Source organism: Rhinopithecus roxellana, chromosome 1, assembly GCF_007565055.1.
Source record: "Rhinopithecus roxellana isolate Shanxi Qingling chromosome 1, ASM756505v1, whole genome shotgun sequence".
NCBI lineage: Eukaryota > Metazoa > Chordata > Mammalia > Primates > Cercopithecidae > Rhinopithecus > Rhinopithecus roxellana.
Genome location: NC_044549.1, coordinates 52,362,396 through 52,389,417, shown reverse-complemented (window position 1 = coordinate 52,389,417; position 27,022 = coordinate 52,362,396). Strand labels below are relative to the sequence as shown.

The window sequence follows — 27,022 nt, the reverse complement described above, 5'->3', positions numbered from 1 at the left end:
TCCTTGTTCTCTTAGACTCTTCACTCTGGGGAGGGAAAAAGCTGGAAGAAGAAGGCCAGAGGGAGGTCCCCCAAGTGGTATTTTTCAAATCTGGCAGCATCTTACAACCTACTGGGGATAACAAAAAAAAAAAAAAAAAAAGTACTGATGCCCAACTCCACCCTCTGGAGACTGGGGTTTAATTGTTCTGGAGTAGTGTCTAGACAGTGGTATTTCCAAAAAAAAGAGAGAAATTCCCCAGGTGATTCAAATGCACTGCCAGGTCTGAGAAGCCTTGTTCTAAAGCCTGGGAGCTGGTGTGCTGTCCTGGGTCTTTGTTGGGCAGCAGGATGGCAGGTGGCGCTGTCCCCTGGGGGAGGTGGGCCTCTGTCTAGATATCTTTCCTATTGTGTGGAATTCTCCGCCTTGAGGGTCTTGGTGGGCCTGGACACCGACTTTCCTAGTCTGTCTTGCAGCTGGGGCCAGATGGGAGACCCACACTGCCCCTACTGTGTCTGCAGCTGCTGTTAAATGGGAGGCTGGAGAGATGACTAAGCAGGTTCAGGGCCATACCCACTGCTGGGGAAGGAGAGGCACTGCGACCCTTGGAGGGAGCTGGGGAGAAGTCCTGGCAGGGAGTCCTGGGCCCACCATTCAAGGAGAGGGCAGCCGTCACGCTATCTGCACCCAGGTGGGCAGTGAGATTTTGGGCCCTCTTGCTGGGTCTTTCTCCCCGAAGCTTGGTTTCCAGAGACACTGTGATCACAAATTTCTTCTCATCCAAACAGCTCAAGTTAGTTTATATTGTTTGTAATTAACAACAAACATTTAATGGAGGACTTATGATATACCAGACACTGATGTAAGCATCTTAACTTCAAAACAATCCTGTAAGGCAAGCACTACTTTATAGGCTAGGACACGGAGGCCAGAGGGGTGAAGCCACCTGCTGAAGGTCATACAGGGAGAACATGAATTTAAATCAAAGCCATTGGGTCCCAGAGCCCAGGCTCCTAAACCTGTATTATTGCATGGGGTTATTATTATTGTTACTCTCATTTTCCAGATGTCAGTACTGAGGCTCAGAGAGGCGCAGGCGGCCTCTCCAAGGCTACCCAGTAAGGATGCAGATCCAGGAAGCTCAGCAAGCCTTCTCTTCCCAATCCAGGCTGCACAGGTGGGACAAGTGAGCTTCATGCCTGCTGGCCCTGGCGCCTCAGTGCCCAGGGAGCTGGTGAGATTGTCACTGATGTAACTAACTTTGCTGCCCACTGTGATCATTCTGTCTAGACCTTGTCAGCCCGAGACTTCCTCCAACCATGTCTCAGCCAGGCCCTGGGCCCCAAATTCCTGGTGGGTGATGCGTGCTCTCTCTGCGATAACAGCCTTGGAAGGGCTCTGAAGGGACGGCGGCTTTGGCCACATCTCCGGCTCAGATAACAGGACGGGAGAAGTGTCTCCATTTTATCTTGTGGAAGGCGGGCCAGGCCTTGGGTTCCGTGGGCTGCAGGGTGAGCTGCATCTGGCTCAGTGCCTCTCCTTCCAGGCCTGGGCCCTGTTGGGGGAGGGAGCCTCATTAGCAGTTGCCCAGGGTCTCTATCACCCTAGGCCACTGCCCCTCCTTCCCCCACAGGAGGAAGGATTCAATCTGTCACTTACTCATTAGATATTTACTGAGCACTCCCTTGGGTCAAGTCCCATCCAAATTACAGATAATCCCCGACTTACGATGGTTCGACTTAGGAGTTTTTGAATTTAGGATGTTGAGAAAGTGGTACACACCCAGGAGAAACCCTACTTGGAATCCCCAGGCAATCATTCTGTTTTTCACTTTCTGTACAATATTCAATGAGTTACATGAGATATTCAACACGTCATTATAAAATAGGCTTTGTGTTAGATGATTTTGCCCACCTGTAGGCCAGTAATGGAAGTGTTCTGAGCACATTTAAGGTAGGCTTGGCTGAGCTATGATGTTCTGTAGGTTAGGTGGATGAAATGCATTTTCAACTTACTATATTTTTGATTTATGATGGGTTTACGGGGACATGATCCCATTATAATTGAGGAGCATCTGCACTTTTGGTTTGGCTCATTTCGGTTCATTTGATCTTTCCAATAACATCCTAAGATAGGCTTTGATGTCTTTATGTTCATTTTACTGTTGAGGAAATAAAGGCCCAGAGAGGTGAAGTAACTTGCCCAAGGTCACACAGCTGGTGTGTGGTGACTTTCTTAACGACCAGGTGATCCTACCTATAGTCATTTATAAATGAATAAGAGAAGTCAGCCAGTGACAAGCACTGCAATGAGAGTGCGGCTGAGTCCCAGGGTGGAGAGTGGTAGTTGCTACCTCTGCTGGGGTCTCAGGCGGGGCTTCTCTGGGGATGGTGGCATTTCAGCTGCAGCTTAATGCAGGGATGAGTCAGCCACTGTGGATCTGGGGAAAAGCATCGCAGGCAGAGGGAACAGCAATGGTAAAGGCCCTGAGGGAACAGCAAGCCGCAGAGCTCCAATGGGGAAACGGGCCCAGAGGGAAGGCACTTGCCTGGGGTTAGACACAAGTTGGGGCAGGCCAGGCCCAGGCTGCCAGCTCAGGCTTTGGCCCCTCCATCCACTCCTGGCTCCTCTGTGGGTGGCCCCATCTGAGCCAATGGGCCCTTCCTGGCTCCAAGTCCTCTCTGCTGTGTGGCCCTGGGCAGGCAGCTGCCCTGCCCTGTGCCTTTGTTCTTGGCTGCCTCACCCCTGTCCTGGGCTGTGAGGAGACCCCTGGGGTGGGGGCGGGCACACTCTGGGCCCATGGCTGCTGCTCAGGTGTGAGGTGGTGACCGCCAGGCCCTGTGTCTCCGGACAGGGATGGGAGGGACTCAGAGAAACACAGAGACCAAGAGATAAAGTCAGAGGGAGATGCAGAGACCAAGAGGGACAAACCAAGGGAGACAGAGAGACGACTTTAGATCAGAGATGGAGACCCCGAAAGAGACCCAGAAAGGGAGCGGCGTGGGCTGGGGGAAGAGACACCCCGGTCACAGGTCATGCAGTGGTCACAGGTATCAGAGCTGGGCTGAGGGAAAGGACAAACTGAGCCTGTCCCAAAGCTGGGGGCTCAGTACCGTCTGCCCAGGGACGTGCAGCAGCAATGGAGCTGCAGGCAGGCCCTCAGGGTAGGAAGCAAGGCGGGAGGGAGGCAGGGCCTGGTCTCTGGGCCGTTTTGTACCTAGGCCCCTCAGGCCCTCACAATGTGCACAAGGCTGCTGGGCCCATCTTCCAGGGGTGATCACTGAGGCTCAGGCTGGCTAAGGCGGCCGGACCCCAACCCCTAGCCCTACCCTGTGGGCAGCAGTGCCAGGTCTGGTACTCAGAGGTTAGGCTGGGCGCAGGGAGGGTGAGGGCTCCGCAGTGAGCGGGTCGGGCGGCCTCTAGGAGTCGGGTCTGCGCGTCTGGGCTCTCAGCTAACGGCGCCGGCCCGGCCCCCTCCCCGGCTGGCGGCCGAGACCCCGCCCCGGAGGCGGAGGCGGAGTCAGTGGAGGGGGCCGGGGACCGGTTGGTCCCGCCCCTCGCGCCTCCGCCCCGCCCCGCGCGCACACAGCCGGGGGCCGCCCGGACTCTCGACGCGCCGACGGCCGGGCGGACGGACGGACGGACGCCGAGCGCAGCGCCCCTCGGTGAGTGCACGCGGCCCCTCCTGCCCGGACTCATCCCCGTCGGTCCGTGCCTCGCAGCTCAGGACTCGGGGGCGCTCGGACGCTCCGACGGCTCAGCGGACCCTCGGACGCGCCCAGCGGGCTGCCCGCGCCTCCACCCGCGCCGCCGGTCCGACCGGGTCTCACTCTCCCCATCCCAGCGCGGAGACGGCCCGCGAGCGCCGCGATCCAATGTACAGATGCGGGCGCAGAGGCCGGTGCGGGGTGGGGGCCGGGGGTCCGAGGGCGGGTTCCCCCACCCCGGGTCCGCAGCTTCCTCTGCTCTGGGTCTCACTTCTCCCCCAGGGCCAGCTCCCACCAGTCATCCCCTGGTCCCACTGCTCACCCCCACCCGGACCCAGGACCCCGCCGCCGCTCCGGTTCAGAGAGCTGGGTCAACACCCTCAGGGAAAGAAGACTAGAGTCCCTGGTCTAACACTACCCCCTCCGTCACCCCCAAGTCACACTCACCACCACACACGCACTCACACCAGCAGAAGTTTCTGCACGCTCTGCGTTGGCACACCCAACCTCCCTGTCACCCCATCCTCCCTCTCCCAGCCCCATACTCACCCCCCCACCCAGCTCCCCCAGGTCAGAATCTCTGACATTCATCTCACGTCGGCTTAGCACACAATGCTCCACACACACGTGCCTTGCACACTGGCACCCCTCCGAGGCGTGCCTCTCAGCAGGCAGTTGTGTCTCGGATAAACACATGTGCCCTTACGGCCCTCTGACACGCACACACGTCTGCCACACAGGGGTGGCCATCACACGCGTATCTCCATCATATGTATCACACATGTGTCTCTCACATGCATGTGCTCCTCAAATACCTGGAATCACAAACACTGGGAGTGCCACACACACTGTGAGTCTCACACACGAGTCACAGACCCCCACGGCTTCACAGTCCCAGCCCCCTGGCAATCCATGGGCAGTCCTCCCCTGTCCTGGGGCATGGGGAGCCGATTTTGAAGAAGGGAGGTGGTTGCTTCTGGTGGAAGTTGCTTACCATGGGACCTGGCTGTGGGGATCATGGGGGTGGCTCAGCCTCAGGCTGGGCCTGACTCCTCACCTCCCTGCATCCTCTCTCCCTTTCCCTGCTCCAGTCTCCCAAATATGGGTGCTCTCCCTCCGTTTTTTGCTGCCACAAGGAGTTGCCCATATCAGCTTTGCAGTGATCACTTGGGCCAGTCCCAAGCTGGCCTGAGCCAGCAGGCATCCCCTGACAGGCCAAAAAGAGAAAAAGGGAAGTGGATGGTTTGGGTGCTTGTGTCTACCGTGATGCCCCTGAGGTGTTGTTCTGGGCCCTCCCAGAGGGAGCCCTGATGAATTGGGTGGCAGCTGAGAAGTGTTCCCTCGGCCTGGCATGGATTGGGAGCCGGCTGTTAGGGGCTCTGGGCCTTAACTTCCCTATATGCAAAATGGGCTGAAGACTCCCCAGCAGGAGGAAGAGAGTGAGGGAGCTACTCCCCTGGGGTGCACCCTTGACTTCCCGCCGTCCCCTCCCCTCCTGCAGCTAAGCTGTGTGATGGGGGTGAGCAGGGGATGAAGTCAAAGAATCTTATTCCGGAGGCACAAACCTGCCAACCCCGTCTGTGGCTGGCCCTGCATGTTTTGTTTGGCTCTTGCCATGTTATTATTATTTTAAAAAATTAATTAGCTGCCAGCATTTACAAATTGGCAGCTTTCACGTAAAAGTCCGGATTTCCGTCTTCTCTTGAAAAAATCACGAGGTCTGATAGTTCAGGACCTGCATCTCCTGGCTGGTGCTGCCCGCTCCCAGCTCAGGGGATGGGGCAGGGGCGCTGTTAGGTCCCCGTCCCCACCTGGCCCTCTTACACCTTCTCAGTTCCTGCCTGGCCTGTGTGGCCTTTGTGCGGCTGTGACTGCTGCATGCATTGGGCTGATTTTGCTCCATTGCCCGCCTCAAGCATAGGCCCAGGCTGGTCCTCCATGCATGGCTGGGGAAGCCCTGGGCAGGCCTCCTACCCTTCAAGGCCTTAGTCATTGGAGCAATGAGTGGCGCCCAGGGCCCTGGGCCACAGGGCATCTTTGTGATGTTGGCAGACACTTCTGCTAGGCTGTGGGGGACGGTGGTTTGGGGACCCCATGAAGCAAGAGCTCATGCCAGACAGCATTCTCCGAGGCACACTTTGTTCATCGTTTTTCTTCCCAGAGCCTGCCACCCCTCCTGCAGGGTGGAACTCGTGCCCCTATTTAAGAGATGGGGAAGGGGAGGCTGAGAAAGGGCCTCCCAGCAGGCAAAGGGGAGAGCTGGGGATCAGCCCAGGATCTTCTCCCTCCAAAGCAAAGCCCTTTGCCCCTCTCAGTGAGCCACTAGTGAGTGGGAGGACTTGGTCTCCTTGGCCCTGGCGGGAGTGCCCTGAGCCCATCCACACCTGACATGAAATAGGTGCTTCACAAATGCTTGGGGCCTGCTGATGGTAAGTGAAACTGTGTTCTCTGCAGCAAATTTGGGCCTAAGGTGATTGCACAGCCACTTACATCACCTTTGACACTTTTCATCTGCTGTAAAACCCGGCCCAGGATTCCTACTTGGGTCTTGATGGTCACATTCACCGTGACCCTATCATCACCAGGTGGAGGCCACTGAGTCCTGGGTGAGTCCAGGAGGTCCTGGGACCATCACGGTGTGTCCTGTTGGACACCACATGCAGTGTTTGCTTTGCATTTAGGAGCTGTGGGTGTGAACATCTTTTCCTTAAACCCCTGGTTGGCCTAGGCACATGAGATCCCACATGGGACTGAGGGACTCAGGGCCAGTGTTAGGTAGGGGACAGCTGCCCCTCTCAGCTCATGTTCCCCTGGGTGGCTGAGTGGGCAGCATGGTGTGGGGCAGTTGCTGCATTGTTCTATCCCAATTCCTATGGCCCTCTGCTCTCTGCCTGCCATCTGTATGTGGCTGAATTCATGTAAACTAAAGGCCTCCTTATGTGTGGCCTCTTGGAAGTTTGCTGCCTGAATGAAGACCAGGCCTGTGTGCGGCACGTGGGACTTGAGGTGGGGGAAGCAGCCCTGGCTTCTTCCTTGTATCTCCTGGAGAGGCTGACCCTAGCTTTTTTATTTCTGTCCTGTTGGGGGAGAGGTGCTGGGCCTGGACGTGCCAGGTGATGTCTGGGGCCTGGGGCCTGGTCTGTGTGTGACTGCGGTGTGCTCCTGGGTCTGGTCCTCCCTCTGCTGGGCCCCAGTCTTGCATTCTGTAAAGTGGGTCTGGGGCCGGGGCTGGTCTGTGTGTGACTGCGGTGTGCTCCTGGGTCTGGTCCTCCCTCTGCTGGGCCTCAGTCTTGCGTTCTGTAAAGTGGGTGCTTCTGATGGTTTTCAGTGCTCAGGGTCTTGCTGTGGGGCGGTGGGGGGTGGGATTCTGGGACTGCTCTGCAGGAGGCAGTTGGGTGTGGGCCACCTCTGGCTTCCTGAACTCCCCCATCTGAGCCTTTCTCTGAGATACAGTTCCAACCTGGGACAGGCTTCTGGGCACTGTGTTCTCCCTGGATCTTTGTGAGGCAGGAGCTGCAGCTGGGGGCCTGGCTCTCCTGGGCTAAATGGGGAGTCACTTGCCCATTCTGGGCCAGGCACGGTCTGGATAGGGGGCTCACAGAGGACAATGCAGACACCGTCATTGCTCCCACGCAGCTTGTATTCTAGTTGGAGTGGTGAAGTGGGGTAAGTGGAACGATTGGAGCTGTATTTAGACTCTGTCAACGAGGTAAGGCCTGCCGGGAAGCGGCATCTAGGTGGGCAGGGAGGGCGCATTTGAGGAGGGGATTTCTGAGCTGAGCAAGGGGGGAAAGAGGGGGCAGCTTGTGCAAAAGACCTGAGGTGGAGCCTGCTTGGCATGCTAGGGACAAAGAAAGAGAGGAGGCTAGAGTGGGTGATGGAGAGGAGAATGGGGCAGAGGAGGCAGGCAGGGAGTTGGAAAGCTACTGGAAAGTTTTGAGCCGGGGTGCAATGAGGTCAGATTTTCATTCTAAGACCCCTTCCCTAGCTGTGAGGTCGAGAGGCTTTGTACCTCCGTGGAGAGATGTTGGCAGGACTGCTAAGCTGCCTGTGTCCCTGTACCAGGCCCTGTGCTGGGGACAGGCCTCACTTTGAGAAGCTACAGGTAGGTGGGGGAGGTCAGCCTGTCCATAGGTGCTGAGGTACGGGGTGATGCATGCTGCTTCAACAGATGATGGCTAATCCTCACAGGGAATATTATGCAGCTGCAAAAAATGAGTATGCTCTCGATGGAAAGGTCTTCAAGATCTGTTACGAGAAGAAAGCAAGGTGTTGACTGGTGTGTAAAGTGTGCCACCTCTTGTGTAAAATTGGGATATAAATTCACATCCACTTGTATCTGCATCAGCAAATCAGGAGCTAGTTTCAGTGGTTCCCTGCGGTCACCTGGGGTTGGGAGAACAAGGGTGAAAGGGGAGGTGAGACTTCCCACCTCATGACCTGTTATATTTTCTGATTTTTGGGCTGTGTCTCTGTGTCGCCTGTTCACATTACATGAAATTAAAAAGTAGTTGGTGGTTGAATGTTCATTTGTGAGTTTTAAGTGAAAATGTTTAAGATGGTTTTAAATTCTCTGTGTTACTGACCTTGTTGAACAGACTTCTTCCTGGTGCGATATATGAAAGTTTCCATTGTGATTAAAATTATATGTTACCAAAGTCACTTTTTGCAGTTTGGCCAGTGGACAAAAGAAAAAACCCCACCCGTTCTCCCTCCCGCCTTGCCTTCACCTCTCTTCCTGTGGGTGTTTCCTTCTGTGGAGCCGACTGCAGACTCCTTCTGCGGGGGCATCGCTGCATGTAACATTCTGTCCGAGCCTGTTTTCTCAGTCTGCCCCACTGCCCCAGGATTTGGTGACAGGTCTGGGCCCCAGGGGTTGGGGAGCAGGACAGGGAGCAGCCAGGTGCAGGGAAGGCGCTTTTTGGCCTTCTGCAAGGTTCCAGTCCAGCTCTGCTACTCACATACTGTGTTCCCTTGGGGCCAGTGTGTCACATCTCAGGTCTCAGGTTCCTCCTCTGTGAAGTGGGTGTCAAACTCCCTAGCTCTCAGGGTGGTTGGAAAAAGGAAAAGAGGAAGTGAGGCTGGGTCTGGTGGCTCACGTCTGCAATCCTAGCCCTTTGGGAGGCCAATGCAGGAGGATCACTTGAGGCCAGGAGTTCAAGATCAGCCTGAGCAACAAAGTGAGACCTCATCTCTACAAAAAATATAAAATTAGCTGGGTGGTATGCACTTGTAGTCCCAACTACTTGGGAGGCTGAGGCGGGAGGATCACTTGAGCCCAGGAGTTTGAGGCTGCAGTGAGTTATGACCACGCCACTGCACTCCAGCCTGAGAGAAGGGACGAGGTCCTGTCTTTAAAAAAAAAAAAAAAAAGGAGGGGTTGGGCATGGTGGCTCACGCCTGTAATCCCAGCACTTTGGGAGACCGAGGCGGGCGGATCACAAGGTCAAGAGATGGAGACCATCCTGGCCAACATGGCGAAACCCCATCTCTACTAAAAATACAAAAATTAGCTGGGTGTGGTGGTGCACACCTGTAGTCCCAGCTACTTGGGAGACTGAGGCAGGAGAATCGCTTGAACCCAGGAGGTGGAGGTTGTAGTGAGCCGAGATGATGCCACTGCACTCCAGCCTGGCGACAGAGTGAGATTCCATCTCAAAAAACAAACAAACAAACAAACAAGGAGGAAATGAGAGCACACGTTCCTTTATTCTGTAGGTGTTTATTGACCACCTGCTGGGTGCTGGGGACTGTTCTGGGTGCTGGGGACTGTTCTGGGTGCTGGGGACTGTTCTGAATGCTGGGGGTAAAGCAGTGACTGAGACAATGTCCTCTACCCCCACAGAGCTGGCTCCCACAGGGAGACTCAGATGGGAAACACACTGATGCACACTATGGTGTCCTTGCCGACCCTGTGTGCCAGGAGGGGTGGAGACGCTGGTCCAGGACAGGGACTGGAATTGGGGCTGTTTTAGGTAAAGTGTCAGTGGGGGCCAGGACCCAGCCCTGGATGTTGCTGAGGAGAGGGACATTAGGACTGAGGATACAGCAGGTGCAGGTGATTGGGTGTGATGAGGAGCTGCTGGTGGATTCTGGTTTGGGGAGGGGTGGGGTCTAATTGAGATCCTAAAGGTCCCTTCCCCTGCACTGCTGCTGGCAGGGAGCAGGCTGGAGGGCAGCTTTGGGGATCCATGCAGCAGCGTCCAGGTGAGAGAAGTTGGGGCTTGGATTAGGGCGGTGGCAGCATTGGAGGTGAGAAGTAGTCAGATTTGGACTGACTTTGCAGGTGGGGCTGCCAGATTTCTTGATGGATTGGAAGTGGAGTGAGTGAAAGGGGAGGCCAGGGTGAGGCCGGCCATCCTGCCCCATGGTGGACACAAACACCATGCGTGGCTTCTGGTCCTTAGCCGCCCTCTGTCATCCAGTTTCCTTCCCCAGATCCCCGAGTGTGGGTGGTGCAGGTGTCTCTGTGGCTGCAGGCAGCTCTGCCTCCAGGGCTCCTTCTGAAAGCTGGGGCTGCAGAGGTCTACCCTCCTAATAGATCAGACAGAGGGGCTGCTCCTGTATGCTACAGGGGCAGAGGGGACCACCGGGCTGTGCCTCCAGCCAGGCATTATGGGGTGGTGGGGAGCAGTGGGTTTGTGACTTCACCTCGGGAGGGCCAGGAGCCTTGACTGGGTGTTATGTGGGGAGGGAGAAAGCCAGGGAGGCTTTCCTCTGTGTGGGGAGCCAGGGAGGGGCTCTGTGGAGTTGGCGTTCCTGCTTTAGCATCTCTATGAAACCCTTTGCCAGGGAGTGTGCCCTGGGCCTTGGATTCTCTTCATCACCCCACAGTGCTGGCAGTAGCCTCTGGTGTGGGCCAGTGCTGTGCCGGGGGCTGGTGCACAGAGGAGCGGAACACAGGGCCCCTTCTAAGGTCATCCCCAGGGGCACCTACATGGGTTGTTCTGAAATGCTTTGTCGGGACCATCCCGACAAAGGAGGAGAACGCTGAAGCCATGGGAGCTGGGGAGGCATCTAGCTGAGCCTGGGTGGTCAGGGAGGGCTTCCTGGAGAAGGTGGTGTAGACACTATGATATGAAGGTAGAAGGGTGAGGGGCACCTGGGGACAGGATAAAGCCTGGCTTCTTTCAGAATGGGGGCTTGGAGGAAGAGTGGAAAGTAAGGCTGGCGAGGCAGACTAGACCCTGAAAACAGAGGACCTCCAGTCCTGGTCTGCAACAGGTAGCCTCAGGGCGTTGCGAGCAGAGGAGGTGCGGCCAGACCGTGAGGTTGAAGGGTCCCTCTGCAGCCCAGGTGTAGGGGTGGGTCTAGAGAGGGCAAGGCGGCAGGTGGGAGGCCTGTGAGAGTGACAGGGCCGGGAAACTGAGGCTCAGAGGGGAGCGTGCTTGCCTGCAGTCGCATAGCGACTGAGGAGGAAGAGCTGGGACGGGAGCCAGCTCCGTCCACCTCCAGGTCCTGCCTGGCGAGCTGCCCTCACATACGGGGCACCACTGCACGCCCACACCACACAGTCGCCTCCTCCGGGCACGTCCTTTCCCAGAGCCCCTCGTGGGTCAGCCGTGCGTCATTTTGTGCCATTGTCTTCAGTTATTGGAATTTGGAAACGTTGCAGAAATGCCTGTCTCTCTCCTCATATATGGAGATTGTTGCAAAGCAAGTGCTGGTTTGGGGAAAGGTTATTTCCTTCCTCCAGGGCGGGGAGCCCGGCTTTCCTGAGAGGGGCTGTATTGTAGGCGGCCAGTGCGTCCCGCCCAGGTCTGTGTGCTGGTAAGGAAGTGGTGCCACCCACCTGTGCCAGGCCAGGGATGTGGGGGGCAGCACCCACGTGCTCAGACAGACCCTGCTGGTCCCAGGCCTCACATCTTGTCGGGTCTCTGGTTGTTCTTCTGTGAATCGGGGGCACCCCCCCGGGCTCTGCTGACACTGTTGCCCAGGAAGAGCCTGAAACGGGAGGAGGTCTCTGAAGTGTGATGAGGCCCAGCTGGGTGCATGGGGAGCTCTGTGGGCTTTGAGCGCTGCCTGGGCCTGAGCCCCTGGAGCCTGCATCATGAGGGGTTTGTCTCCCAGCCTCAGCTTCTCCATCCGGAAAATGGGCCTGGTGGTAGGGGCCCCTAGTAGGGTTGGTGTGAAGGCTGAAGGATGAATGGAGAGCCCCAGGCCTACTTTGGGGAGGCAGACAGCGCTGCTGGCCGTAGCTGGTTCTTGAGTGTGGCTGAGTGCAGCCACCCATGTCTCCTGTGGCTTCTGTCTTCTGGCCACGGAGACACCATCATCTGTGTTGGGGCCAGCCCTTGGGCTTGTGATCGGGGTACCCCAGTGCTTGATAAGCCTCCCAAAGTTCTTCCCTCCTTAGCCTGGGTCCCCCATCCTGGCCTTGAATCCCCAGCCCCGACCTTGGTCCTGAGTTGAGCTTTTAGATGATCCAGAAAGTTCTGTTCTTAGAGTCTCCTCAAAATGAAAACACATCGTCAAAAAACATTGATGAGCACACATGTGCGTGCCCGCACACACACGTTCTGTCTTTCTCTCTGTCTCTTGTCTGTCTCTGAAGATCCCACTCGTCACTGTGGTTTCTTAGATAACTTCCCTAGTCCTTGGAGCGGAGAGACTCACTGTCCTTGTGGTGGCTGGTGTTGGCTAAGCGTCTCAGTGTCCTCCCTCATCTCTGTTCCCCTGCATGGCTGTGGAAAGAAATTTCACTGCTTTGGCCCATGGGCGTCCCAGGGGCCCTGACGGCTGTTGTCTGATAATGGGGCTGGTAGAGGCAGAGGGCTTATATGGGGACCTGTGCACTTTCTTGGGGAATAAGCCAGAGGGTGTCAGCTTCCTTTCTGACAGAGTGAGGATGAGCTTCACGACCGTATTTTCAGCTGCATCCTCCCACCTCCTCTCATTGACATCATACTTAATAACTTAATGTAATTTAAAAAAAATCACTTCTCCATTTTGCTTGTACTTACCTTTTTTTTTTTTTTTTTTTTTTGAGACGGAGTCTCGCTCTGTCGCCCAGGCTGGAGTGCAGTGTCCGGATCTCAGCTCACTGCAAGCTCCGCCTCCCAGGTTCACGCCATTCTCCTGCCTCAGCCTCCCGAGTAGCTGGGACTACAGGCGCCCGCCACTTCGCCCGGCTAGTTTTTGTATTTTTAGTAGAGACGGGGTTTCACCGTGTTAGCCAGGATGGTCTCGATCTCCTGACCTCGTGATCCGCCCGTCTCGGCCTCCCAAAGTGCTGGGATTACAGGCTTGAGCCACCGCGCCCGGCCTACCTTTTTTTTTTTTTAAGACTGAATCTCACTCTGTCACCCAGGCTGGAGTGCAGTGGTGCGATTCCGGCTCACTGCAACCTCTGCCTCCCAGGTTCCAGTGATTTTCCTGCCTCAGCCTCCCGAGTAGCTGGGACTACAGGTGCACGCCACCACACCGGGTTAATTTTGTATTTTTGGTAGAGACGGGGTTTCACCATGTTGGCCAGGCTGGTCTCAAACTCCTGACCTCAGGTGATCCACCCGTCTTGCCCTCCCAAAGTGCTGGGATTACAGGCGTGAGCCACCGCGCCTGGCTGCTTATACTTTTAAAGGAAACCGTTGATCACAACTGTAGATAGAAATCAGGATCACTTGCCCTAAACCAACAATACCCATAAAAATAAATGTAGCACTAAAAATACGGTGCTTAACATCCTAGCCACCTTGTATTCCCTGCCACAGCCTTGAGCCCGAGTGAGTGTTGCCTGGTTTTTATTTATTTATTTTTATTTTTATTTAATTAATTTATTTTTTTGAGATGGAGTCTCGCTCTGTCTCCCGGACTAGAGTGCAGTGGCACAATCTCGGTTCACTGCAAGCTCCGCCTCCTGGGTTCATGCCATTCTCCTGCCTCAGCCTCCCGAGTGGCTGGGACTACAGGCGCCCACCACCTCGCCCGGCTAATTTTTTGTATTTTTAGTAGAGACTGTGTTAGCCAGGATGGTCTCGATCTCTTGGCCTCATGATCTGCCCACCTCGGCCTCCCGAAGTGCTGGGATTACAGGCGTGAGCCCCTGTGCCCAGCGCCCTGGTTGTTAAAAAGAACGGTTGGCAAGCGTCTGAGAGGTGTGGGAGGCACACCCATTCTGCCCAGAGACGGTCCCTGATAGTGGGATTGCTTCAGAGGGAGTTGGGGGGACATTTCCTCACCACAGGACCACCGAGCTTTGGTGCTTGTCCCTGAAATCAGCTGTCCCTGCACAGTCATCTCTAGCCCTACTGGGAAAGGCCCCTGTGGCTGGGCATGGCATACCTCACATCTCCTGGGGCTGCCTTGGTGGGTTTCGTGCTGGGCTGGGGTCAATGGAGGAGGCCCCAGGCCTCTAGCAGGAATGTCTTCTCTGAGACCAAGTCTCTGGCTCTCAGGGAGTGGCCATGTCCTCTGTGTCCCCAGCTCCGTGCCCTAAGACTGTCCTAGTGGGTTCCGGCTGCTGTAGCAAATGTCATAGATGAGTTGAGGAGGGGATTGAAGATGGACATTTATTTCTCAGTTGTGGAGGCCGGAAGTCTAAGCCCTAGATTTCATTCCTGGTGAGAATTTTCTTCCCGGTGTGCACATGGCTGCCTTCTTGCTGTGTCCTCATGTGGTGGGGGGCGGGGAGTGGGGAGTAGTGGAGGGAAAGAGAGAGAGAAGGGAAGAGAGGGAGGGAGGGCGAGTGAGCCCTGGTCTTTCTTCCTGTAAGGACACTAATCCACACATGGGGGCTCCACCCATGTGATCTCATCTAAATCTCCTAATGGGGGGCCCCACCTCCTGATACCATCCCACTGGGGTCAGGGCTTTCACATAGGAATGTGGGGAGGACACAGATGTTCAGCCTGTAACAAACTGGTTTAATGAACTGCTGAGGATGGAAACGCTGTAATACCAGCTGCTGGTCCCTGAATGGTCACCCTGTGACCCCAAGGCAGGGTGTGGTGGGGAAGCCGTGGCTTCCTGTGCATGGGATGGGAGGAGTGACCCCTCCTTGGCCCCAGATGTTGGAGTTCCCAGGGGCTGGTTGGGCATCAGCACATGACACGGTAGCCCACCTGTGACCTGATCTTGGTCCCCCACAGTGACTTCAGAAGTTGGCCTGCCCATTGCTGGAAGCAGGGACCCCTTTGCACAGGCTTCTCTGTGTCTGAGGCTACTCAAGAGATATAGGGGCCCCACTCTATCCTCATGGAAGGACTAGTGATCTGTCAGCCCTGGGTCAAGCTGCAGCCACCAGGACTCCCTCACGCCCCATCTTTCTTTTGTCTCTGCCTTTCTGTGTGAGCCTGCCTGATTCTCTCGAAATGATGCCCACCACATGGCAGGAAATGTGTGCCCACCTTCAGAACTTGCTGTTTCTTCCCCTGCAGGTGGTCTGTGTTTTCTTTTATTTCCACTTCAAGAGCTCAGGGAGGGGCTGGGCGCGGTGGCTCAAGCCTGTAATCCCAGCACTTTGGGAGGCTGAGACGGGTGGATCACGAGGTCAGGAGATCGAGACCATCCTGGCTAACACAGCGAAACCCCATCTCTACTAAAAAACACACAAAAAAACTAGCCGGGCGAGGTGGTGGGCGCCTGTAGTCCCAGCTACTCGGGAGGCTGAGGCAGGAGAATGGTGCAAACCCGGGAGGCGGAGCTTGCGGTGAGCTGAGATCCGGCCACTGCGACCAGCCCAGCCTGGGAAGAACGTCTGCCCTGGGCCAGTCAGCTGTGGCTGGGGAGGGTCAGGGGGTCATGCGTTGATGTGGCCCCAGGGGCATGTCTGGAGCCGTTCCCTGAGCCTGGGGACTGAGCGAGGCAGCCTGCTGCCCTAGGAGGGCTCTAGTCTACTACAGATATACAGTTTCATAACACCAGCAACATAGACATTTTGGGGTTAAGTCAGCCATGAATACAAGAAGGTGTTTCTTCTTTCTTTGTTGTCACAAATGTCAGGATAATTTTGGTTACAGGTGATAGAAAGTACAATTTCAGCAAACATGTCACGGAACTAAAAAAGTACGGGATGTAGCTTCAGGCATGGCTATATCCAGGGCCTCTGCAGACGCCATCAGGACCGGGTCTCCGTCTCTTGCTCTGCTGTTCTCTGTGTTCCATACTCCCAGGCAGGCTGTGCCATGTGGTGGTTAGGTGCCCCAGCAGCTCCAGGCTCAAAAGCTCTGGAGCAAGGCAGCCCCCTCCCAGGAGCATCAGCGTGGGCCATGTGACTGGGTTGTGTGACTGTTCCGACCTGTCACCGTGGATGGGGCAGGGACACCTCTCATTGGCCATCCAGCAGTCCACCTAGCCTGAAGTGTGAGAGGGGGTTCCCCAGAGGAAAAAGAGAGGCTGATGTGATTAGACCCATTGTGCAGATGAAAGCATTGCTGCTCAGAGGGTCACGTGCTCCAAGGTGCCCAACAACCTAGTGGCAGGGCTGGGTTCAAATTTGAGCTCTAATCTCTGGGAATCCAGAGCTTGGTCGTGCTGGCTGTCTCTCTTGGCTTTGGCAGCAGGGGCTGACTGCCTTGGAGGCCTCCAAGGCTCTTGAGCCTGACAGTTATACCACAGACTGGGCCAGACACCGCTGTTGGTTACACACCGGCCGCCTCACTGGCAGCCCTGAGAAATTCCTAAATTTCAGGGCCGTGCAAATAAATTGGGCACAGCAAAGGCCTGAGGGAGTCACAGAGGAGACTGGGCTGCCTGCTCCCCTGGCTGCTGCCTCCTTCCAGATGCTGTGGTGACCGAGGGAGCCTGGGTCTGCCGTAGGCCGGCCCCGCCTGCCTGTCTGCATAGGCTGTCTGTCTCTGGCTGTCTGCTTGACTTTCGGTCTGTGCTTCTCTCCATCTCTCTGTCTTGCTCTCTTTCTGTCTCCCTGGTGGATCTCTTTCCTTGTCTCTGTCAGTCTCTGTGTCTCTTTCTGCCTGTCTCTTGCTGGCCCCACTCCCCCTACCTGGCCACCCAAGTCTAGGATCTCAGCCCTTTGTGAGACTAAAAGGCAGACGCAGGAGTGAAAGTGCTTGTGTATGGAAGCACCTTGGTTGTTTACGTCACTTAGCCAGTGACTAGCCAGGTGACTTCAGGGAAGCCTTTTCTGTTTCTGAAGCCCTTCTGGGATAAATGTTTGTGATACTCACATTCATCACTCATGTCATCCTCTGTGCCAGCCCTGTGCTAGGGCCATACGGATTAATTAATCTACCCCTCTCTACTTACCCACCCATCCATATACCTACACACCCATCCACCCACCCACTTTTTTAGCCATCCATCCATCCACCCACCCGTCCATCTACCTACATACCCCACCCTTGGGGCTTGGCCTTAAAGCATGGGGTGGGATTTGGGTGTTCAGGGTTCTAGGAGAGTTTCAGGAGAGAGGGCATCGCAGGTTGAGCTAATGATAAGAGAAAAATGGGGGGTTGGGAACCAGAGAGCGTTTTCCAGTTTAGCAGGGGTTGGGTGTGTGGAAGACAACAGAGGGGAATGGGTTAGGAAAGCTAGGTGGGGTTAGATGGTGAAGGGCTTTGAATGTCTCCGTTAGGAGCTTTTTCTTTATCTTTGGGCCACAGATCTTCAGCCAGGGGTCTGTGAGTGGACTCCAGGGAGTCTATGAAACTCCCTCACACAGCAGTTTTAGGTATGTGCCCATGTGTCTGTTAAGGCTTTTGGTTGCAAGGGACAGAAAACCTGGTCCAAGTTAGCTTAATCAAAAGGAGTTCATGTCATTGTGAAGTTCAGCTTTTCGGTTAGCTTCAGGCACAGCTGGATCCAGGTGCCGGGCAGCGATCACTATGACCTGTTTCTTTTTGTTGGATTTCTTGGCTTTTATGTGTTTTATGAGCAGGTGCCAGCCTCTAACAGTCTCCACCTGATGACAAGATGGCTTCAGGTATCCTTGATATTAAATCATCTTTAGTCTAATACAGTAGGAAAGAGAGAAGCCATTTGCCCAGTGTTTCACCTGAGGTGGGTCTTATAGGCTCTAATTGTGCTGGTGTCCATCTCTGAGTCAGGCACTGTTGCGAGGGGGAATGGAAAGTGCTGATTGGAGCTCCAGCAGGGTGATGGGGGCACAGAATGAAATCTAGGGGCTGTTCTTGGAAAGAGGCTGAATATGTGCCAGGTGGTCAGAAACCACCTGGCATCGCTGCAGAGCTTGGTTCATTATGGGCCTTTTTTTGGTGGAGCTGGGTGTGTGTTATCCATAGCTTTTTTCACATTCTTCAGGGGGCCAGAGCTGATAGAGAACCATTCAGGGTTTGGAGCAGGGATGAGAGGTGATGAGCAGTCCCTGGAGGCAGGATCTCGGTCCAGGGGCAGACCATGTGGAGGATGCCTGGGTATCTTAGGACTCCCCCCACCCCAGGGGGGGCAAGGGTGTGCCTCCTTTTAGGGTCGGGTGGAGGGTGTGTGGAGCGCCAGGTGGGGAGGGCGGTGAGCTCAGCCTTGGCCGTGGGCAGCCTCATTTCTCATCGCTCCCACCCTGGGAGTGTTTCCTCTTTGCAGAGGAGTAACTTGTGGGGAAGGAAAATACCAGCTCTCTTCAATGCCAAAAGCAACATTTTCTTTTCTCAAAGGTTGATTAAAAGTCACGGACATTAATCTTTGTAATTTTTCACCTGCTTATGTTGGTAATGAGATTAGTGATTGTGTATGTAAGGTCACCTCTTACCTAAAATTGAAGGAGCTTTTTATTCATTTCTTGTTTTTTCTTGTTTTAGGGAGGAGAGGGAAGGGAGGGGAGAAAACCCTGGCTGTTCCACTTGAAGGATTATTTTTCCCAGGGTTCTCATGAGCTCACCCTGTTGAAGGAAGGACCCAGTGACCAGTGAGCGTGTGAGGAGCACGAGACACCTGGCACCCTAAACCCCACCTGCGGCCCACAGCTTGGTCTGTACTTCACATGCAGGGCTTGCCCTGGACCTGCCGTCTCCCTCCTCCTCCTTGGGGGTCTCACACGACCCATCCAGCCTCACCTGCTCAACAGAAAGGACCACAGACCTCTCCTCATCCTCCTGGCCTGGTAGCCCTTTCCTCGCAGCCAAGCTTCTGGTCTTTTTGCACATCATGCTATTATTAAGACATTTGCCCATGAGGAAATGAAGGCAACTGTAGTTTTCAAGATTGAAGCCAACATGATTACTTTGCTTTGATAATTTGTGAATTTCAAATCACTCCCCTTCTTTCCGTTTCTCCTGCCAATACCTTCTCTGGCTTTTGTTTCCTTTTTCTGGATTACTGCAATGGTACTTTTTAATTTTTTTAAAAAAGTCTCTCTCTCTGTCTTTTAGTTATGGGGTTTTGCTCTGTCACCCAGACTGGAGTGCAGTGGTGTGATTATAGCTCAATGCAGCCTCCAACTCCTGGGCTCAAGTAATCCTCCCACCTCAGCCTCCCAGCTAGCTAGATACAAAGTTTCTTTGAAGGGGAAGAAAACACACACACACAAAAGAGTAGCTAAAAGTCAGTGTAGGGTGGTAGAGGAAATTCTTGGATAACTACCGCCTAGGCAAAGCAAGAGGACACTGCCTGCCCCCGTAGGTCCTCCGATTTCCCTTACTGGCTGCTAGACTTTGAGGGTGACAACTCCTGCTTCACTTTCTAGTTCTGGTTCCTACGTTTGCAGTCCCTGAATGATATAGCTAAGATTTTACCAGGTTTTATACTTTATATGACTGGAATCTGTCTCAGATTTCTCAAAAGGGGTGTCTACAGTTTGTTCTTGAATTCCCAGTGTGCTGTGACCTAGTGGTGGCCCTGCCACCCTGTTGGGACAACATCCACTAAATGTACCAGATGCTTTGCCGAGGTCCCTGGGCCCTGGATGCAGTGACTGACTGAATGCCCCCTCCTTGGCATCTCTTCTTCCTTGATGTGCACGTCCCCCTCCCCAACCTCTATCATTTTTCTTTGTGCTGCTCACTTCCCAGCGACTACTCTCTTCCTTGTTTGCTGCATGCCAGCTGCAGTGTGTCAGGCTGGTTCCTGCCTCAGGGCATTTGCACATACTGTTAGTGCTGCTTGGGATACCATTCCCCAGATCTTTGCATGGCCACCACATTTTTGCATGATACCACCAAGTAGGTGTTGGCTGAAATGTTGCCTCCGAGGCCTCCTCGTTTGACCATTATTGCCAAAGGAGCATGCAGTCTGTCTCTGTCGCAACGCCCTTCTTTCTTCCCCCCGTCAGAATGTTGGCTGCATGCGGGTAGGACTTTCTCTCGTCTTGTTCACTGCCACATCCCAGCATCTGCAGTGGGCTGGCAGGTAGCAACTGTTTGATGAATAGCTGCAAACTAAAGGACTCTAGCTCTACTTTCTCGGCCAGACAGACCTGTTCAAATCCCCACAGCTTTTACGATTTATGTGGCCTTGGACAGATCATTTACTCTGTCTGGGCCTCAGTTTCCTCGTTTGTAGGTGTTAAATGGTTAAGGAAAATAAATATCCCTGGAAACTCGCAGTCCGGTGATTGGCATTGTGTTGGCACTGAGGAAGTGATAGTTAGACACGAACTTGATTAACTGCTAAAATTCCTACTTAATGCTTTGTGCCAAGAACAAGTTTATTTTTCCCCAGTGAACTAGATGACTTCCTCTTATCAGAGAAGGAGCACCGGGTCACCCTCTAATTTCCCTTTTGGCCTTGGCTGCCAGGAAGCATACTGCGAAGGGGAGATCTCAGGAGCAGCCCTTATTTCCTATCCATTTTCAGTGCAGTTCTTCTTCCTTTTCTTCTCCCTGTTCTTTCTGTATTTACGTTTGGCTCTACAGTGCATGTGTGTGATTATTGTCTTTTATTTTGGTAAAATATATGTGACATGAAGTTTACTCTTTTTTTTTTTGTGATGGAATCTTGCTCTGTCGCCCAGGCTGGAGTGCAGTGGAGCGATCTCGGCTCACTGCAACCTCCACCTCCTGGGTTCAAGCAATTCTCATGCCTCAGCCTCCCGAGTAGCTGGAATTATAGGTACATGCCACCACACCTGGCTAATTTTTGTATTTTTAGTAGAGACAGGGTTTCACCATGTTGGCCAGGATGGCCTTGATCTCCTGACCTCGTGATCTGCCCGCCTCGGCCTCCCATAGTGCTGGGATTGCAGGCCATGCCTGGCTGAAATATACCATTTTAACCTTTTTAAGTGCACAGTTCAGTGGCATTATGGAAATTCACATTGTTGTGCAACCATTATCACTATCTATTTGCAGAACTTTTTCATTATCCTGAACAGAAACTCTGTCCCCATTAAGCAGGAACTCCTCCTGCTTCCCACCTCTAGTCCCTGGACCCACCATTCTACTTTCTGTCTCTGAATTTGATGACTCTAGATATCTCATAGAAATGGAATCACACAGGATTTGTCCTTTGGTATCTGGCTTATTCACCTAGCACGGTGTCCTCAGAGTTCGTCTGTGTTGCAGCGTGGGTCAGAATGCCCCTCCTGTCAAGGCTGATAGTGTTCCATTGTATGGAATATTTTGTTCATCCGTCCATCCATTGATGGTCACTTGGGTTGATCTGTGTCACTCGAGTATATCATGAATAACAGTGTAGTGAACTTGGATGTGCCAACATTATTTTTAAAAAATTACTTTCTGGGCCTCGGGTGGTCTCAGGCCCACTTATAAATTAAGGGTAGATTTTTGGACAGTTTCTAGGACCAGGCTGTCTTGCCTGCCTCTGCCTGGTGTGTGTCTGTGTGTCTGTGCTCAGTAAACTCCATGGCCACGGTGGGTGCCCACCCAGGTCTCTCACCTGGAGGTGCACGTGTCTCCCAGCAGCCACAGGTGCTGGCTGCTGATGGCTCACACCTGTGCCTTCTCCAGTCACCTGCCCTTTGCTGGCAGGTGTCACTTCCCCATGAGGTGCCTGGAAGGTCACTCTCCATGGTCTTTGGCCAGTGACTGACATGCCTCTGAATGGGATGAGACTGGGGCGCCCCCCACACTGCATGGCTTCTTGTGGGTCTCTGGACTCCAGCTGAGATGCAGCCTTGCCCAGCTCCCCCTGGCTCTGCCTGCTTTCCTTTGCCCTTCTCCTGAGAGCTCTCCCCCGACAGACCATGCCCTCAAGCGTCCCTGCCTCGAACTCTGCTTCTGCGGAGCCCAGTCTAAGACAGTGTGCAGCTCACATATCCCTCTGAGCACTGTGGGTCTTGCATTACTGTGGGTGTTGGGTTGGACTCTGATGCAGCTGACATACTGAGGCTGACTACACCATGTGGCTAGGGGTGGTCTCCTTGGAAGAGGGCAAGAACTCCCAGCATCTACCACATATAGAAGAGGAAGGTCCTAACCCAGGAAACCAAGCTATTCTGGAGGCGACCCTGGGGCTGGGTGGTTGGAGGGGCAGGAGCTCCCGCCTCATCCAGGCCTCTCTCCTCCTGGTGTGGTCAAGAGATGCTCCAGCCTTGGAGTGTTCAGGCTGGTAGAGATGACCCAGGGAGCCCAATGATGCCAATGGGAAGGGAGTGTGGATCTCGATTAGTCCAGGGAAGCCCTGTTGCTGGGCCCTACAGCTTCATTGTCAGATGTCCTGACATTAGTTATCATCTTAAATTAATTATCAGTGAATAATATTGGCAACTAATTTAAAAAGCACCATGTGGGCCCCACAAACACATCTGTGTGTGGACAGGCTTGGGGTCTGGTTTGTGCCTGCTCTCTGCTTGGACTTGGGCCCGGGGGTAGCCGTGTGGGCGGAGCCAGCGGGCCAGGTGGTACTGATTCCGGGTTTCTTTGTCACTGTCTTGTCTGTGAGTGTCTTGTGTGTTTATTTCCCTGCTGTCATCCTCAGCTGTTTGCAAGTCCCAGTGTTTTGATATAGCTGCTTATTAGTTTTTAAAAGAGATCCCCTGCAAATATTTAAAAAATTTTAAAGCCATACCGGCACCAACCTGAGACTTCGTTCTTATCTATAGTTGCCTGATCAAATGGAGGTTGCCCAGTTAAGTGGAATTTCAGATAAGTGACGGATGTATCCCAAATACTGTACAGGACATCTTTAAATGCTAGACAGTTCTCCATCATTTCTCTGAGATGTCTATGCACATCCCAGATCTGTATTTGCTGGATCTCATCAGAGCCAGAAGGGTCAGAGCTGGAGGCGGGAAGACCTTTCCTTCCTGATCCAGTGTCATATCCTGTGGCCTGTGTACCCACTAAGGTGGGACCCCACTTTCCACAGTGGCGGCACTGGAGATGTCCCCCCCAGTTGGCCTTGACCTTCCATTGTCCTTGCCAGCCCAGAGAGGTTTCATCTGGGGCCTGCTGTGGATGAACGTGGAGGTTAATTTATCTAAGGAAGCAGTGTCGCTTTACTATAGGATGTGTGTTTGTTTTTGTGGTAGGTTGGGGCCCTTCCCTGGATAGCAGAGTGAAGAGCTTGTGGCCAGGTGAGAGAGGCAGCTGGGGCCTGAGCCACATCCGGAGGCACTTCTGCCTCTGATGTGCCAGAGCCCTCCCTCCCCATTCTGACTGCACCAGGTGCCTTGTGGGGACTGGGCAGGTCTCCAGGGGGCTCACACTGTGTGCTGAGTCACCTGTCCCTGCTGGACACTCCGTGGGGAAGACCCTGGCTGAATGTCTCCCCGCTCCCACACTGCCCTGTGCACGTTCAAGTGATGGCCCTGAGTACGTAACCCCAGGTGTGAACCCTGCTGCCACTTTAGAATACCCTGGTCCCCCAACCCACAGCAGGGATTTGATCAACAAAGACCAAAGCTGTGGTAGCCCCACCCACCGCTGGTCCTGTCTGGAGCCTGCTCTTGTGTCTCCACTCCAGCGGCAAAGCCTTGCTCACAGTGCTGGATGCACTCCCAGATGCTAAGTGCTGAGTGCCACTTCATAGTAGCTTGATGTCCTCATTGTCACCTAAATGCCCATTGTCGTTTTGGCTCTTCCTGTGAAGAATGGGCCGCCAAATACAGAGGAATGGCTAGGCGCAGAGGCACACGCTTGTGATCCCAGCACTCTGGGAGACGAGACAGGGCGATTGCTTGAGCCTAGGAGTTTGAGACCAGTCTGGGCAGCAGAGCAAGATCCTGTTTCCTGCCTATTTTTTAATGCCATGATTTATATTACACACATGGTAATATGTAAAGCATGCATCTTTTAAAAATGCCAACAGTTGCCAACCCTCACCCCTCCTAGGGGTACAGCCTGAGGCCAGCCTGGACAGTGACTGGCCTGGTGTCCTCCACCTGCCAACCTTTCCCGTCCCCAGATGGCAGCCCGGTGACCACCAGGGCCATGTGGACCTGGTACAGACTTCTCTGAGTCGCATACTGGGCGTCAGAAGCACAGGGTCGTGGAGTGCATGTGCTGAATTCTCACATGGGTACTACCTTGCAGAGAGGTTGCTCCAGGTGACACTTCGGCCAGTGGAATAAGAATGATAATAATACCACTATGCTAGTGTGTGCCTTCCTGATGGAAGCAAGGGAGAGACTGCAGTGGTTTTACTTTGCATCTTGCTGGTTTTTACGTCCCCACCCGGGAGGGCTGGCTTGCTGCAGTGTGACTGCCTGGCAGGCCACCACATTCTGTCCCAGGGGCTTTGTTTGCTGGCCGGGCTCTGACTGCTGGGACTGCCCCCACAGGGAGGTCAGGCCTCCTTCCCCACCCCATCTCCAGGGGTTTCTCTTTTCAGGTTGGTGAGGGGTGGGGGCTGTCTGCAGAGGCTGGAGATGTGAGTAAACTCAGTTGGAGCTCCCAGAAGGGGCATGTTTGATTCTGTGACCCTGCAGTGTAGAGACTGTGCTCTCCTACTTCTCTCTTGTACGAGTGTCCCCAGCCCTGCTTATTTCCGGTGATAGGGAGCTCACTCCTGCCCAGCAGCCTGGTCTGTCCCTACCCTGGAGGGAGCGTTCTCCACTTGGAGCTGACATCTACCATCTCTTCCACGCCCCCACCTCCCGCGCCACACATACACGCTGCATTGGGAACAACTGTGGAGATGTGAGGACAGGGGGGTCTGCTTTTCTCCCAGGTGAGCCACCCCAAGGGGCCTGGGCTCCCTCCCCCACGTGGGCCACTCCCTCTCGACACATCCCAGATAGTCCTTTCACCTCCTGAGTGGACAACCTTCGGCAGCACCAGGGTACTCTGAGCTGCATGCATTTGGGGGTGCCCAGACGACATGGGGAACCTGGGAGCTCACACCCCATGTGATATCTCAGGGTGGCCAGAGCTCTGTGGCTTGAAACAGGAGTGGAGTTGGAAACCTGAATTTTTATGTGAACGTTTTCAATTTATGCATGCTGGTAACCAATTTAAAATGAGAAACCCACTGTGTGGGCCAAACAAAATGCACTTGTGGGCCAGAGAATGCTGGTGGGCCCCCGACCATGACCTGAGGTGTGGTGGAACATGTTCACTGTGTAGATGCAGAACCAGGGCTCAGAGAGGGCAAGGGCCGTGCCTAGGGTTGCACAGTAGATGTGGAGAATGTAGAGTCAGGCTTGGGCCTGATGTTCTTTATGATTGCCCTGGGCCTGGAGTGGGGAGATGGGCAAGCCTGAGGTTTGGGATTGCTTCAGCATGGACAGAATGTGATGCCGGGCACTCAGGAGGCCGAGGGGCCGGGCCACCCTGGGGGCTGTGCCAGTGAGCAGAGCAAGGGGACAGACTTGGTGGACCAGGTGGTGGGGCAGGGTGGGCTGGGCAGGAAGTTCTTCTGGAAGAAGTTCTAGGACAGCCCTGTGTCCTGTGGCCAGGGTACTGTCCTCTCAGGATGCAATGTTCATGCCTAGGTGTGTGATGCACTGGAAGGCAGGAGGGCAGGGAGCTTGGGTCTCAGTTCACCAAAGATTTCCTTTTGTTTTGAGACGGAGTCTCACTCTGTTGTCCAGGATGGAGTGCAGTGGTACGATCTTGACTCACTGCAAGCTCCACCTCCGGGATTCAACCAGTTCTCCTGTCTCAGCCTCCCAAGTTGCTGGGATTACAGGTGCATGCCATCATGCCTAGCTAATTTTTATATTTCTGGTAGAGATGGGGTTTCACTATGTTGACCAGGTCTCGAACTCCTGACCTCAAGTGGTCCACCTGTCTTGGCCTCCCAAGTGCTGGGATTACAGGCATGAGTCACCTCGCCTGGCCAAAGATTTCCTTTCCTAAAAGGCACTGTCAGCTGGCATGGTGCCTCATGCCTGTAATCCCAGCACTGTAGGAAGCTGAGGTGGGAGGATCACTTGAGGTCAAGAGTTCAAGACCAACCTGGGCAACACAGTGAGACCCCTGTTAAAAAAATTAGCTGGGTGTAGTGGCGTGTACCTGTAGTTCCACCTACTCAGAAGGCTGAGGTGGGAAGATGGCTTGAGCTCGGGAGGTTGAGGCTGCAATGAGCTATGATCACACAACTGTGCTCTAGCCTGGACAACAGAGTGAGACCCTGCCTCTAAAAACAAGCACAGAAAGGAACTGTTGAGAGTGGACCTGAGGACCTCTCCCTTGCAGTCTGGAGGGCCCTTGCGTTTGCTGACTGGGGTTAAAGGCCCTGATTCTCCCAGGCATGAGGATTGGTGAAAAGGTGGCATTTGAGTGGCTCGTGCAAGATGAGAGAAGAGATCCCTGCGGCCCACTCCTAATGTCAGTGGCTTTACGGAGTCCTCCAGTCTCCTGAGGTGGCATTTCAGTGTGAGGGCAGGGGCGTCAGCCCTCGAGGCCACAAAGGCTCCCTGGTACTCCCCCGGCCCTGGGCCTGGTCTGGGCATGGGCTTCCATCTCCCCGCCTGTCCATGGACCTCCACTGCAGCCTTTCCTGCCTCGGTCACACAGCTCCCCCTTTCAGGCGGTCCTGGACTTCTCTCTTCTGTCCACTGCATCCTATCCATCAGCAAATCCTGTGAGTCCTACCTTCAGAATAGATCCCCTGACTCCTGCCTCTCTTCACTCACTGCCCTGGGCTCTCTCACCTGCTCCCTGCTGGCTCCCCTGCTGTAGGCAGCTGGGTGGGTCCCTTGCACTGGAGAATCCCAGGCTCTAGCACTTGCAGGCACACCCAGAGGCCCTCACAGCAGGCCGTAAGCCCATTGCTCCGCAGTTACCACCCTTGTGCTGGCGTGGCTCAGCTCTAGCGGCCCTCTCTGTCCCTCACCTGCCTGCTGCTGGTCTGGCCTCAGCCCCTTGGCCCTGCCATTCCCTGCCTGATGCCCTCCTCAGAGAAGCCCTCCTCTTCCACCAGGCTGACGCAGGCTCCCCCAACACTGCCACGGACACTGCCACGTCTCCTTGATTCCCTTCGTTTATTTCATCATGGGGCTCATGCCTGCCTGGCGTTCAGTTCTCTACAGATTTGCTCTTGGGTTTATTATCTGCCCCTCCACCTCTGAGGGTGTCAGTGCT

At 54.5% G+C, this 27,022-nt stretch overlaps 1 protein-coding gene across 2 annotated transcripts in view; it reads left to right on the top strand.

The window, feature by feature from the left end:
* The first annotated feature begins 3,566 nt into the window (after positions 1–3,566).
* Positions 3,567–27,022, top strand: part of FBLN2 (fibulin 2) — a 90,530-nt gene continuing 67,074 nt past the window's right edge. For both annotated transcript variants that reach the window (XM_010384473.2, XM_010384472.2), the window contains exon 1: positions 3,567–3,644. The gene's annotated coding sequence lies outside the window, so the exon portion shown is untranslated. The remainder of the gene's footprint in view (positions 3,645–27,022) is intronic.